At 34.6% G+C, this 15,529-nt stretch overlaps 1 protein-coding gene across 1 annotated transcript in view; it reads left to right on the forward strand.

Annotated features, from left to right (window-relative positions):
* The first annotated feature begins 2,888 nt into the window (after nucleotides 1-2,888).
* LOC139993311 (metabotropic glutamate receptor 7) overlaps nucleotides 2,889-15,529 on the forward strand; it is a 43,390-nt gene continuing 30,749 nt past the window's right edge. The window contains exon 1 of the mRNA XM_072014933.1: nucleotides 2,889-3,149. The gene's annotated coding sequence lies outside the window, so the exon portion shown is untranslated. The remainder of the gene's footprint in view (nucleotides 3,150-15,529) is intronic.

The following is a 15,529-nucleotide window of genomic DNA, read 5'->3' on the forward strand; positions in this document are numbered from 1 at the left end:
CCTGAACGAAAAATGTTTCTTTTTCTTTCAAAGGAAAGAATTTGGAAGCTTCAAATGGTAATTTTTATATTCTTTAAAAAAAGTTATATTCGTAATCAAGAGAAAAAAAACGATTCCGCGCTCCATTTTTCTCTGTCTTTATCTGAAAATATTTTTTTAGGAAAAACCGTCTTCTAAATTTGAAGATGAAAAATCGGTAGTAGTTAATCCATCGAAGATCATAAGATTCAAGGGAAGCAGAACATTACCCGGTGAAAGAATTTGTACAGTCGATCATCAATCTTCTACACAATTGCCAACATTTACAGTATTCTTCTACTGCAGCATGAATGCCCACTTCATTTTATACTTTGTTGGAAAATGGTACATGCTTAGTATTATATGGCCTGGTTATAACTAAGTAAATGTTAATAATTATGTCTCTCACGTATTCAACATTCATAATAATTATTTTTAAAGTCGAGGTGAACAGCAGCAGCATTAATCTTGTTTTATATACTTCATACTTCTAATTAAAAGTGATGTTGCGTTTTTCATATCGATTATCTGTCTCATATATGGTATGCAATATGAACATTTATTTGTAAATTTATTAGTTTCCGTTACTCGTAAATTTCATCCTCTGTATGAAAAGATTTTAGTCTTCCTTTCTACGTAATGTAATAAATTAAGGCAAAATGAATTCTCAGCTCGATTGATAAATAATGCATTAAGTTACTAATATTTATTGGTTCATAGCGGATTGCAGACTTTTCTACAAATTTATATTTTTATGAACTCAGTTCACGAAATAGAAGCTAAATGAAGATTCAGTGTATCTATTAAAAATTACAATGGATGCAGTATTTTCCATACTTTATATATTTTTGCACAATCTGTGGATCTTTGCATCTTTAAATTTTGCATAAACGCATCATAAATTGTACAATATCACAAAACTTGGAATTCATATACTAATTCGATCAACGTTTGAAATTTTAATTTTGTATTACAACGATATATGTTTAAAAAAGGCCGTCGAAGGTAGTTGGAAATTTTACTTTTGTACGATTTACGGCATAAATTCATTCTGTATGTAGGTACAAGGAACGCCTGTAAACCATGAGCAATTCAGATGATCAGGAATGACTAATAACGGATGTCATAAGATCGATAGTTTGGAAAATGTGCGAAGGGGTTTATAAATGGCAAGTAAGCTGATGTTGCGTTACTTTGAAAAATGGGAAACATTGTTCCTAGAGGGTCTGTCACAGAATAGAGAAGACAGAAGTACGTTCTACTGATTCTGAGATGACTGTGAGTAACAACGTAGCACTTAACCAAAACCCTGAAATGGATTGCTTTAACCACCGATTCCACAAAAAGCTATTTTTTACATTTTTAGCATATGTGACGTATGTGATCAAATCTTTTTGTTAAAGAGACTTTTTTAATCTGACTCGAGGATTTTTTACCTTCTCAAATCAGATTAGAAAAGAAACAATTTTTTATTCCAAAAGACAAATTAGTTATTTATATAATTTTATTATTATATATATATATATATGTATAAATTACAAGAAGGAATATTTAGAATGTCATCGAGCGTCAGAATTTAGAAACTTGATCGTTCGAGAGCAACTCCTTGTTTATTTTAATTAAAAGTAAACAACAACGGGGAAAGTATAAACGTATGGCGTCAACAAGCAAGATACAGAGAATTGCGTATATGTTTTGATTTATTTTTGAGAGCAGAAGATCCGTACGAACAAAAGCAGTGTTCGTTAACTTTCATATTGTCCTTACTTATTACCATTCTTAATTGGATACTGTTTAATCCTATATGCTTCGATATTCATTCCTTGAAAGCATTCTAAATAGCATCTGATAACAAATTCATCTGATATAAAATATTCAATATTGAAAGAATACGTATTGCTAAAATATTCACTATTAAAAGAAAGCTAAGAGCTACGGTCGTGTTTACGTTAAAAAAGTATTTACGTTCATCTAACGTTTGTTAAAAAGACAAAAGACGAGTGCTTTCTAGATTCCTTTCGACGCTGAATTACTCAACTTGATAATCGCTTGATACTAACGATAAGTGAAATCCACAAACACGCTACCTCAATATCGTACCCAAAATGGAAAAGAAAATCGAATTTCTCTGTTCTCTCTGTCTCGTAGTAGTTGCTATGCTTTTAATTCTACGTTCCATTCTCCTTCGTACGAATGATCATTTCCGAATCTTTTTCGAGGTCCAGTGCGAACACGTTCCAGGTAGCAACGTTTATCGATTCGGTACGTTTGATTCATCGATGTTAGACGATGACAAACACGGTCGCTGGTACATGCCACAGGCAATGGACGGGTTGCAATTTCTACAATAACATTTGACGCAATGCGAGAGTACCGAGTATGGTGATATCGACAGGGATGGCCAGAGTGAACTTTGTCTTGCATATCTCGTGGCTCCAAAGAAAATGAGAGAAAATACCAGGAAAGTAAGGAAGGTTATCGGGAAGCTGTTTTCGTGGCTCATCCTGCGATGAAAAGTCGATCGGCCGAGAGAAGAGGATCAACACCTCTTTTCGAAACGTACCGGCGGCCCATCCCTAGGCGGCGAGAAGCTCGATCAGCGCTTGCGCTCCAATGCCAGCTATAAGAATCTGACTGGCGCTCGTAGGGACTTCAGTCCACCCCGTGGTACCGGTGTCGCGTTCCTAGTTTCGTTGCCTTTTTCTTTCCCCTGAGCCCTTTCGTGGACGACGTTGTCGCTATGTTGCTTTTCCCATATCAGTGACAAAGAACGAACGATAAGGCGAGAGAGAGAGAGCGAGAGAGAAAGAGAGAGATAGAGAAGGAGAGAGAGAGAGGGAGGGAGAGAGTGTGTGTGTGTATGTATGTAAGGGTAAAAAGAGAAAGAGAGAGAGAGGGAGAGAACGTGATTATTCCCTGGCGCGCGCGGCACCAGCGAGCAAGGCGACTGGCGAAAGAGAGTCGAGTACGAGAAGTGGAGAACTCGGGGAAAAAGGAGAAAGACAGAGAAAGAAAGATAGCGCGCCACTGAGAAAAAGAGCAGCTTTTCCTCCCTTCTCCGGCTTTCTGAAGCGATAGACAGGACAGCGTCGTCAACGTCAGCAGCGACGTCGGCATCCTGGACGATCAGCGTACGTTCACATCGAAAGAAACGTCCATATTTTGCTAGTAGTTGCCTGTCATTTTCATCTATTCGCCTTTAGTGATCGTGATTGTCGTTGCAAAGCTTCGTCGTAAATAGCATTCTTTCTGAAATTTGTAGCCAACGGTGCGACGGACCAGTCTGTCGCGGTGAAAAGACGTAAATGCAACGCGCGTATTATTCGTCGTTCTTGCTGTTTCCTGAATAAGCTTCGACAAAGACTGCGAAAGAAAGTAAGGAGAGAAATTTTCTACTCTCTTTTCGTAACCTTTGAAACCGTCGAAACTGGACATATCCGTGCCTCTAGTCGTATTCATACAGTAGACGTGCATGTCGATTCGCGTTGCCAGGCTTTCCGCGCTTTCATTTTTCTTGCCAACAAGTTTTACGGCATTGTACCGCGAGAGACCAGCCTCCGCTATCCGTTGTCATCGAAACGATTGCTGTATCTTAATCAATAGAAACTCGATCGAGCGTTCACTAGATCCGATTTCAAAATATTCGAACTCGAGACAGAAGTTTTCGCTTTAAGGATCTACCATTGCGAGCCTTTGAAGGCGTAACTGTTAATTAATTCCAGCACGCCTTTGAATTTCTTTTTCTAGTTTCAATTCACGGCGCTTCCATAAACGTTCCATTGACTTCGAACTTTGAAACTAAAAGTTCGTCGATACCTTTCGTAGACAACATTTACCGCAATGTTTTACTTTTTCGTTGACAAAGATCTTTTTTAATGAGAAAGCAGAGTAACGTAGCTATTGGCCCGTGTTGGACGATAATTCGATATTTTGTTCGTTATCAAAAAACATTATCATAAAGATATCTGGCCAATACATTAAATGATACTTTACTATGATAAAAACGTAGACAAATTAATACAAGATATCGTTTGATTCTTAATTTTTGATCAATATCGATATTTGCAAAAGAGTTCATTAAACGTTTGCATGAACGTTCATTTGCTATGTTCCAGCTTTCGTAGCGTTAATCAAAGAGAATTTAGAGAGAGACATAGCATACAAAATTAACATTAGAGTATGTGTTTGAGCAATTACGTCATTCGAATGACTTGTTAATTTTCCAATGGATGCAATAATTTTTATTTAATGCAATTTAGATTGTTTACTTCTGTCAACTATACCTTCGTTGATAACTTTGTTATATTCCCACAATTATCTTTCTACCCTTCTTACACTTACTTTTTCTCTTACTTTGTAGTATTGACTCGAGTTTATTAGCCATGGTGAACACAAAAGGAAAAAGTTGAGTAAGAGTTTGAAATGGAATCTAGATAGCAGTAATTATACAACGCTACAGTAAGCACGATCGAGGATTAAACTAATTGAAATTTTATCTAATAAGTAATCGATATTTAATCGCATCTGCTTTATAGTTTAAGTAATCTGTCTTTAATATAGAGTTTTGCATGATTTGGACTCTTTCAAACGTATGATATTTGCGTTTTAATAACACAGCACAACATACCATAATTGTCTGTTAAGCGAAACAATGAAATAGCTATTTACTCGCAAACGATTATTCGCATAGTTCTGGAAAGAGAGGGATGTTTTAAAAAAAGCATGAAATTAATTCTCAGTGGTTTGTAAGTTCGTATATTCTTCACAATGTGATAATAATGACGCTTTAATCGAAAATCCATTGAATTTCTGCCAATTAGCATTCTCGTGGCGGAAACGTACAACAATCTTCCGTTTGTTGAGTCATTAACTTATTTAATTAATATTAACTGTATTTTCACATATTTTAATATTATACGTTAACCGATTTTTTGGTCTTCAAAATATAAAACACGACGAAGAACTTTCGATTTACTAATAAGATAATCAGTGTCTATTAAGTATTATATACCTCTAATTAATTATACTTCTTGATAATCTTAATTATTCACCAATACTCGCTAATATTCGATAGCTCTAAGTATTAATAAAATATCTAAGTAGCATTTGTCGAACAATGTCGAAGAAATATTTAACAATTTTATTAAAAATTGCCGACTTTAGTGGAATTTGTGAATATCCTTCAAATATTCACATCATGTTTCTTCTCGCGATTTTCTTTTATTATCGGTGATTTTTTATCGTATAATAGGTCATCAAATTGATCGAACAACGACTGATCTCTCACGGTTTACAGTCGCGAGCCACGTGATTGTTTTTCGTGTGCAGTTCGATAGAATTGAAATCATAATGGAACGCTGGCTCGTATTCTCTTCTAATCAATTGTAAATTTTCTAATGGTTTACAATTGAAATTTGATTATATACTCCGGCAACTTTAACATAACTGAACGATCAGTAGTTTCCAACTATCGATCCTAACAGGTTCATCTCTAACTTTAGAAATAAAGGCTGAGCCTCGACCAATATGTCAAATGTTAATGTCGCTGGATCGTAACATTTTCTGACAGTTACTTAAGACGCCAATAAAAGCGTAAATATACGTTATAGTTAGCGTTTCATCCGGTATTGTGACGAGAAAATAACTACTCTTAGCTGCTGAATGTCACTATTGCTATACTGCAAATGTTTACGAAAAATTCGAAGGCGCAAAAACGTATAAAATGGTTTAGAATTTAATTGAAATAACAATCTTCTTAGATTCGATCTTTTTAGTTGTATTCGTAAAGAGACAAATTTTCTATCATAAGATTTTCTAGATTTTCCTCTATTTTTCTTTTGTCTGTATTTGTAGATGGAAAATTGCTGGGAACGCTGCGAATATCTAAAAATATAAGACACTGAAATTACTCAGATCCAATTATTACTTACATTCCATTTCATTAATTGTATTCATGAAAATACGAATTTGCATAAAAATTCGCAGTCGCGGTTACTCTCTTCTTCCGTTTGTTCTTTAAAACTTTCTTTTGTTTCTTTATCGCCTGTTTCAACTTGTCTTTGGTTTCCTCGATTTTCTGAGCACTTTTTTCAAACCTAGTAGAATTATAATTAACCCTAGGAACAGAAAAGGATTCTATACCTTCGACTTTGTACCTCGTTTATAGCCGTGGGAACAATAGCAGTTGATAAAATGCGTGTTTAACTCTGCATTCTTTTCGCGTTTTCGCTCAGTGAAAAGTTTCTAATGGCATTATAGAAAGCAATGTCAGTCCAGTTCTACATTTTACGTTTTAATTAGTGAAATATATCCTCCGACACATTAATTTATAAACTTTTCCTTCCATAGATTACGATGAATACCTACACTCTGTCGATCTGGAAAACAGGCAAAAACACGCGTGATCGGTAAAAAGTGAGCTTAAACGTATTTTGAACTCTCTGGGACAAAGCAACCCGAAGAGAGGAATGCAATCAGCTTTATGTACTTACGTGCAACTATTTCATTTACAATTCAAAGTTTAATACCGGTAGTTGCTCTAAAACATTGCACATATATGTATATATACCACTCAAAGCACTATCAAGGGAAAAATACACTATATACGTTTCATCGTATAGAACATTAAGCGACTAATGGAATTACAATGAAACAGAGCTTATTATTATTAACCAATGATGGATTATCGTTTCAATTTCACGTAACTATAATAGTAACACAATTGATCAATTTATCAATATATAGCGTGACTAACATGGTTGGTTGGCAAAGTTCGACCAATATTTGTCCAGTGTGAATAGTTTCTGTCTGAGATATGTCGTTTCATACGTCATGCACGCGAACTTGAATAGAAACCAGTAAAATATTACAGTATCACTGAAAAGTTAGGGCATCTATCTGTTGTTTTCGGCTTCGATAACGTATTTTTCAATTTCTACTCTCTGTTACCACAATATATACATCCTGAAATTTATTTGTTTTCAATAGAATATATTACCCTATTTTTACGTCATAAAATAAGTTTTTGTAAAATCGCGACAGACTCGAAAAGATCTTATTATTCTGAGAAAGATCTTACGGATAATAATTGCTTAAACTATTTACTTTAATGCATGTTATTTCTTTGATGCAGTGTTTTTCATTTGCTTAGCAATGTAGCGTATCTGTCTGAAAGCCGTCTCTTTGAAAGGCTTAAGGCTTTTCCGGGCAAAAGACTTTAAGCAGAGTGGGCAGGTCTTTATTTAATCGTTCATTTTACCCGGAAAATATATAACGTTTTAATAAGGAAGGGAATATCCCTAAGTACATAAATAAGAACCGAGCGAGTCCGTCTAGACTTTTCTAAATATTTACATTCGTCTTTAATATTCCTGTGAAGTAAGATCACGCACAAATATTTACACTTGTACGCATGCATAAAAAGATTATCTTCGTTAATTCTAGAGACAGGAAAAAATTTCATTTACAAAAGTTGATCGACGTAGAAGAGGCCATAAAGCATGCTGATATCAAAATAGAAGGAAGCTTCAAACAAATTTTATCAAAAAACGGGAGCATGCTTCGATATTTTTTGTCGTCATTGTACTTTTTAAGCGACACGCTACAATTTATCGTATCTACAGTACAATGGTAGATATCTAAGAGATTTCAATGACCTATAGCACAAGGTCAAGCCGATGACAAATAAAACGGCAGACCACCGATTCTCAAGTCACAAAGGGTGCTCGAAGTGGTATAGTGTACGTTTACGTCGGCAGGCATGACATTGCAATCGACAGATGAAAGGGACTCGTACATTTCTTATCACTTCCGGATTGATTGGAGCACACGTTGCGATCGTTCGTCTTTGTTTCGTGTCTTCCGACGTATTTGGCTTCTTTTTTCTGCTACACGATACGTCTTGGCGTTCACCGAAGAAGTAAGTTAAGTGGCGTTACGTCGAGCGGACGAGCTGTTCACGAAATTGGCTCGCCACAACCTATCTATCCATTCGGGAAGATCCTATTGATTATAGCTTTTACTGTGCGTGTATTATGTGCAAAGCATCCATCATATCGCTACATTACTTAGCGAATAATACAACGACAATGTTAGAAGGCAGGAAACAAGGAGCCATTCATTGCAGCGTATGCTACAATTAATGCGGTAGTGATAAGAAGCGCATGAACTCCGCCAATCCGATAATTGCAAATAGACGACGCCACTCTGAGAGGCTCTCGTGAATCCTCGAATAAGAATCATTATTTTTATTTTATCATTATTATCTTACGCTTTTATTTAGCAGTGGATAATTTCGCGCCATGAACTATCGAGGTCATCTAATAGTTTCTTTAAAGATAAAAGAACAGGGAATGTCTTTTAAAAAGATAGATATGATCTTGAAACGTTAAAAATTAATCCCTAATCTCTCTGAGAGATTGTTACTGATATTATGACGCGAACAAATTGATTTGATACGATTAATAACTTGATTAATATGATGAATGTAACCCATCGTTAATTCGTGCATTTTAGTGAAATTTAAATACCGTCGTTATATATCGATCAAAGTGTTTGGATACTTATAAACGATAGTGTAGATCGTGAAAGAACAACCCTTGTTGAAGATGCTATTTTAGGCACTCAATTTGTCGTCATATCGGTTCATAGGTAACAAAACTTCGGTTTTCATTAGTAGTACCTATGAATTTTCCACCTTGATAAGATAAATTTACTGTATCAACATACACAATGTATACCTACGTGTCGTTTATAGATGCACGTGCCGTACATCCGCACACATTGCATTGTTCGTTATCAAGCGATCAAATTGAGTGAAATAACAATTGGACCGCATCCAATATCTGGATCATCGACAGTAAACCTTTTACGATTCTTCCTCTGTAATTGCTTTTATTTTTTCGATAGAAACTTACATGGCTGTGTGATACTACATTTCTAGCAACTTCTAGTATCATGCAGCTTATGTTTTATTTTTTTCCTTTTTTTTTTTGTTTTTTAATTGTGCGCTCAATTTACCTCGGAATAATTAATCGACCAATTTCCTACATAAAACGTACTTACTTATATGTATATGTATAGTGTATAAAGATTCTACTTTTACTTGGCGTGTACAAACATGAAATATTTGCTGTGGGATCGAACCGACGCGACGTACAATATAAATGTCTGTCTTACTCGATACTAGGAGATGTCAGTGAGACCAATCGATAACATTTATTCGACTTTCGGTTAAACGTGACTGCTCTTTTCGAAGCAACTAGTTTCTACTTGAAGGAGCACGTTCTATGTAGAAATAAAGAGATAGATTCTATATCCTAGTGTTAAAATAAAGAGAACGTGATCTATTTTATATTCTTTGCTTTAAATACTTTCTGTATAGTTAAATAATATTTTATATGATCGATAGTTGTATGTAATTCTAGTTTTTATACAGTTGGACAATATTTGATACAGTTAACAATCGTGAATCGTTATTAATTGAACGATGTCGAAATTTAATTAACAGTTGACTCTCGAAAAACGGAAAGATTGATATTATTGATAATTATATCGTACAAAGATCTTGGTATTTCATATTGAGCATTACCACTTGTAGCATTCGAGAGTGTCAAGGAAGACGGAATCGTGGAGAGGAAGTTATCTGCTGAATAATGAATGATCGATCCGCTCGTTTATCTTGCTGCTACATAATATTTAAGCAAGATAAATATTCGACCTTAACTACTTGTTCCGATACTTGTTTCAAAATTCTAGTTTGCTCTCGAGATAGTTTTTTCTTCGTGCAACTGCTTCAACGTTTCATTTACATGATCCAGTTAATTATAGGGAAGATGTAATATTTCTGAAATAAACAAAGTTCCGTAACATTTTTGTCGAAAGTGGTTGCTATACGAATGCTTTTTATATTCACGGGAAAAATTTACTTCGTATACAGAACGTTTGTTTCAGGGAATTGATTTACTCGGAACGTGGAACAATTAAGTGGATCATCTTTCAATTTCTTGAGGGATTATTAATAAAAACTGGATCGTTAAACTGTACGGATAAAATACCGTTGGATGTTTTATACTTACGTAATTCTCCAACAATGAATCTATCAAATAATTTATTACTATAATTAAACAGACAATGATGATTGGTTCAGTAATTTATGATATACATGAACATAGAAATTTGAATTTTCGGACAGTGTCTTTCCAATTATGCGTTTTGGTTTATTCGATATTTATGAACACGTAATAGCTTTCACGTGAAATCAATATCCAATTTAATGCACAGAGTTCAATGGGACAAACAAATATATCTGGAGACCTTATCAGAAATTATGTTCAACAATTAAGTATACTCGACGCAACGATACAGCTATCATTGACAAATGGTATGAAAATTTACCAAAATATTATAAAATAATAATAAATAAAATAAGCTTGCAAGCGTAGAATAAACAAAATTTCAAAATACAGATATTTGCCTGAGAATTGCCAAGTACTTGAGCAAAATAAAATGTTAGCTTAATTGGCAGCGAATGTTGAATGAAGTTTGCGATCATCTTTAATAGATTTTTTGGCACGTTTGGAAAATGCGGACGTTTTTCCTTGTTTGTCGATAAAACTTCTCAATTCGATATTTTAATTCACACAGAATGACAACTGATACAAATATATTACACATAACGAACCATTAATCGAGGGATTACGAAGATTCGTAATTTTCTATCCTGTTGTTTAATTACTGTATCGTGTGTAAACGAGTAAAACGAGTAATTGTTAATCCCTCGATTATAAGCATATCTTTTATTAAAATATTTAATGATAATCTATCGTGTTATTAAAAACGAACTACGCTAAAATATATTTACTTCGTAGATTCATAATAAATTAAAATTTATAATATTATTTTCATAACTTCTCCAACCTGTTGCTATGAAAAAGCAGCTAAATTTTAAATACACACATTTATATAGTATGTACACATTGGCATTTTTATCTTAGTCTGTTTAGTTATGCACGATATTAAAATGGGTTCTTTTGAAATAGACGCTTCAAGCGACAATTATTCGACATGTCTCAATCTCGGTATATCTTTTCATATAGAAATATACTACGTATCCGCACATTCTTCGATGAATAACTCGTTCAAATGAAATCACTGATTAGATGAAATATTTTATACGAACTCAAAGGGAAAGTTCAGTGAAAAGATCCAGTTTTATTATGAAACGTGCAATCATAAGAAATCACGTTCAATTTACGAGATGGGAAGCTGTAGACTATTAAACTTCAAACTTGTACTTTACCGATACTTATTTCTTTATTTATATCTGTTTGCAGTAAATAACTTGTAACTTTTTTTATACACATTTTCATGTTGCTTCTAAGTTTTACCAGTATAATTTCATCAATCTACAAACCTCGTTGCTACTAAAATTTCAAAAAGTTTCCTCTAACGCATATAACATATGGAACAAAAATGTTCAAGTACTTTTATTTTATTTTATTTTTTATACTTATCTTTTTGTACTTTTTATTATCGAATAATACAACTGTTTATAATAATTTCATTTGAAAACCCTGAAAAACTCTGATCGTTGTTAGTACAGGTCCTAAGTTCATTAAATACTCGTAGCACGTAATAAACCAACACTAATACGCTACAAATTGATATAACAGAGCAGTGTTGAAAGTTGTTGCAACTTGCAAATAATTTGTACGAAGCTTGCTTACATTGTTAATGAGCTTTACGATGTTTAGTATACGTATACGAGGATGGAATCGAGCGGAGAATTTTATTTTAATATATTCTATTTTCACCATACCATTTTAACCAATCTGAATGCACAGCACGATTCGACTCGCTTAGGTGGCTGAAAGTAAAACGATTATAAAAGCTATGCTAATCGGAATTGACTTTTGCAGGCGCAAGGGTTTTAATGGTTTTAGAGGTCCTCTATCAACAGATTCGGGGGAGGAAAAAAAATGGTACTGTGTGGGATAAAAATGGCACGATAGGTGAATTTAATTTTACATGTAAAATACTTTTACTTGGTACAAGTTTCGTCGTCGGAACGAAAGGAAAACAACATTCTTTCCATGGTCTTTCAAGAGAATCCTTCTCCGTGTATAAAGAACTTTTCCTCTTGAGAACATTTTTAAGTACCTTGCATACCCGACCTTTGCACTCCGTGAAAGTTTGAACCCTATGAATTCAAGCAATTTTCTAGCCTTCGATTATTTTTCATTTTCGATATCTTCGTATTAACCCTCGAACATTAGGATCAAAGGACGTTACGTTTATGCTGTCATAAGTGAACTTTCATCTCAATACGTCTCTCTCTTCATTTTTGAAATCAATAAAGTCAAGTAAATGTTTTATTACTATTCAATTGTTGTAGCCGTGTCTATTATATATTTCGTTCGATTTCTTATTTTGCAGTGAAACTGCCATTCCGAACTGCAAATGTTCGTTAAATGAACGTTAAATGTTTGTGTTTTATCTATAAATGTGGATGTAACAGTATCGACAGCGTAATATCGACGCACGCCTTAGGACAAAATTTCCACCACGTTAAAAACTTTAAAGTATATAGCAGAGAAGCGGAACAACTTTGCATGATAATGTGTGATCGTCAGTGTACATATATGCTACATATTTACATGAAAAAGCACTTTTCTTATTTGCATAATTTAACATCACGTCACAGTAACCCTGGCATCTGTATTCTTGACTTGGTCAAGCAACCACTTCACTATTCAAAGGGTTGAAAGAACGCTGGGTACATACGTGTGTGCAAGTAAAAAAGTACTTGTTACAGTATACATGCGTGTACTTTCAGGCTAATTTCTTTGTTGTTGAAAGCGTTCTTCCACTTTCTTTCGAGAGAAACGCAATTACTTCTTGAATTACTTATCGAACTGAAGTTTAATTGGAATTTTTATGACTACATGTTTATTCTTCTTGCAACGATTAACTCTGTATTTCTTTCTAATTCTAGTGAACGACTCTTACAAATTTTGTCCCCCGGATTTTGAAGTTTCTAACCGATTAATCGTTTTGCCAACAATGTGAATCGGTTATCGTTTTCGGTGTAAAATCACTAGGCATCCTAATGCTCGTGAACAAGGGTGCATTTTCAATCGATTAGGCATTTAATCGCTGCTGATCCGCTGATATTTTCTTCCTTTTCTTCTTTATTTAAACATTGCGTTGGCCACGTGTTATCCTTTTTGTTCGATTAGTTTAACGGCCCCTGTTTTCGCAATAGCGCTTTTCCATCGAGCACGTTGCAAAATTATTTGGTGAATTTCGTTTAAACTACAAACAAAGAACAGCTAGCAAACGCAATATGGAAAGACACGTTGTGTAATTGAGAGAAGACAATTGAAATATAAGTTTCAATCGATTTGAGATTAGGTACCGTACTGGTTTCCCTTGTAAGTGCACTGAGATTTCAAAGTTAAAATCGCTTTATTGCACGACAACTTCATAAACTCGACTTCTTGAACAGCTGTACATGACACTTGTTTAAACGAGAAATAAGGCCACTTAATCTCTTATTCACCACAGTCCGATTACCGGGAATTGTGTGACATGCTTAGAATGAAAGTTTTCATACTGTGTTATGTCTTAGTTAAAACAAATCTTCCTGCATATCGTTTCACATATCGAACATATTAAAATATTACGTACAATACACGCATAAAATATTTAAAAATGATATCTGTGTGTGTGTGTGTGTATTTTAACATTACATTAATCTAAATTTGCTTCTCAATTCTAGAGAGAGAGAAAAGAATCAATAGTGCTGGTCACAGACGACAATGAAGGCGCAAAACGCAGTGAATCTATAGTTTTATCCTGTTAAATTCTAAGAGATTTGTCGAGGACTTGTAATCATATCGATTGCAAATTTTGTTCGAAAATTCTAAATTATAAAAATAGTTACATACAGCAAGGAAGAAAGTTATGGACGAATTTAACAATAGCAGTTTCCTTTCAAATTTTGTAAGGGTATAATAGAACCTCTCGTATCCGAACACCATTATCCGAATATCTCGATATCTGAACGTTCTGCTGCAATATCCAAACGTTACGCTATCCGAACAGAATGTCTGCTGATAACAGAGTGCTGCAAATACTATTATTTTACGTATAATAGCGAAAAGAAACGAAATTCACGAAGATGTGGCTTTTCCAAGCGTTTGCATAATTAACGTATAACGCAACTATCGACAGACTTAAATTGGCTCTCGTCTACTTACATTACCAATGATCCTGTATCGAGATTACGTTAATATAATTCAAAGCGACGAAGGCAGTAGTCCAATTGCAGATATAATAGTTACGATTGTTTAGCTATGATTCGTAGAGGATGAATCGACGATGAACAATAGCTTCAACCGCTCTTATTCCAACGTTGGACAGTATTCGGCCAGAGTACATTTCCAAATTGAAGCCGCTTTCCTCCGCATTATATTAGATCGCCGTATAAGTTTCGTCCCGCCACTTCATATAAGTTTATCAACGTAATCACTTGAAATACACTGTTCGTATAAATAATGGCTCTAGAATTCAAATAAGATAGACCAAGCGTAAGATATTCCCGTTTGTTTTTTCACAGTTACGAGTTCAGACAGGTTCTTGCAAACGTTCGAAATGCTAGAGTTGTATAAGGTATAGAACATTGCATATTCCACGAGTTTCGAGTTACTACAAATGGACAAGGTTAGCAAACAGGCATTCGTTTTATATTTCTCGAGGATGCTCCAACGATGCTTCGTACTTGTCGTCAAAGATTCGCTAAATTTTACGCTTCATACTTGGGCCGATCTTAAATTCAAGATGAAAAATGGCTATATTCGAACGCGTTACCTTTGCAATTTTTAGCTCAACTAATATGCTATTTTTACTTAAACGTAAGGTGCTGATCAAAAGTAGTTTAATCGCTAACTGTTAAAATTTCTTTTCATAGTTATATACCTGGGTTTCTGAAGGGAAACAATATGAATTTTTCCAATCTGTATTTCTTTTACTCTTTCAGCTGACTGCTCTTCTAATTTTTGCACTAATATTGCCCCAGCTATGCGATGCCGATGCAAAGAAATCTCATCTCTCGAACTTGAAGCACGATATATCATCCGCGAAAGAACCATTAGACCGGACTAGGACGTAATCTACAAGGTGATCTTTCAGACTCTTAGAAGAATGCTTTTGAACAGATATAAACCTTGTGCTAGGTATTCTTCAGTTTTTGCGTGCGATGATAACGCATCTCATTAGTGCCACATTTAACGACTGGAAAAGATCTGAAAGTCTTCGCACAGCTGTTACAAAATTCATAATTCCGCCATCCCATAGTCGTGCAGCCAGAAAATTCCAGTAATTAAAGAAACATTTGCAACAGAATATTTTCACTTACTAAAATCTTTCCGTGGGGAAAATTTCACACAGCGTTTTCAAAGGGACAAATGACATAGTCAGTATCCGCGGTGATTAAAGTATAACGTGATCA

Source organism: Bombus fervidus, chromosome 12 (genome assembly GCF_041682495.2).
Source record: "Bombus fervidus isolate BK054 chromosome 12, iyBomFerv1, whole genome shotgun sequence".
NCBI lineage: Eukaryota > Metazoa > Arthropoda > Insecta > Hymenoptera > Apidae > Bombus > Bombus fervidus.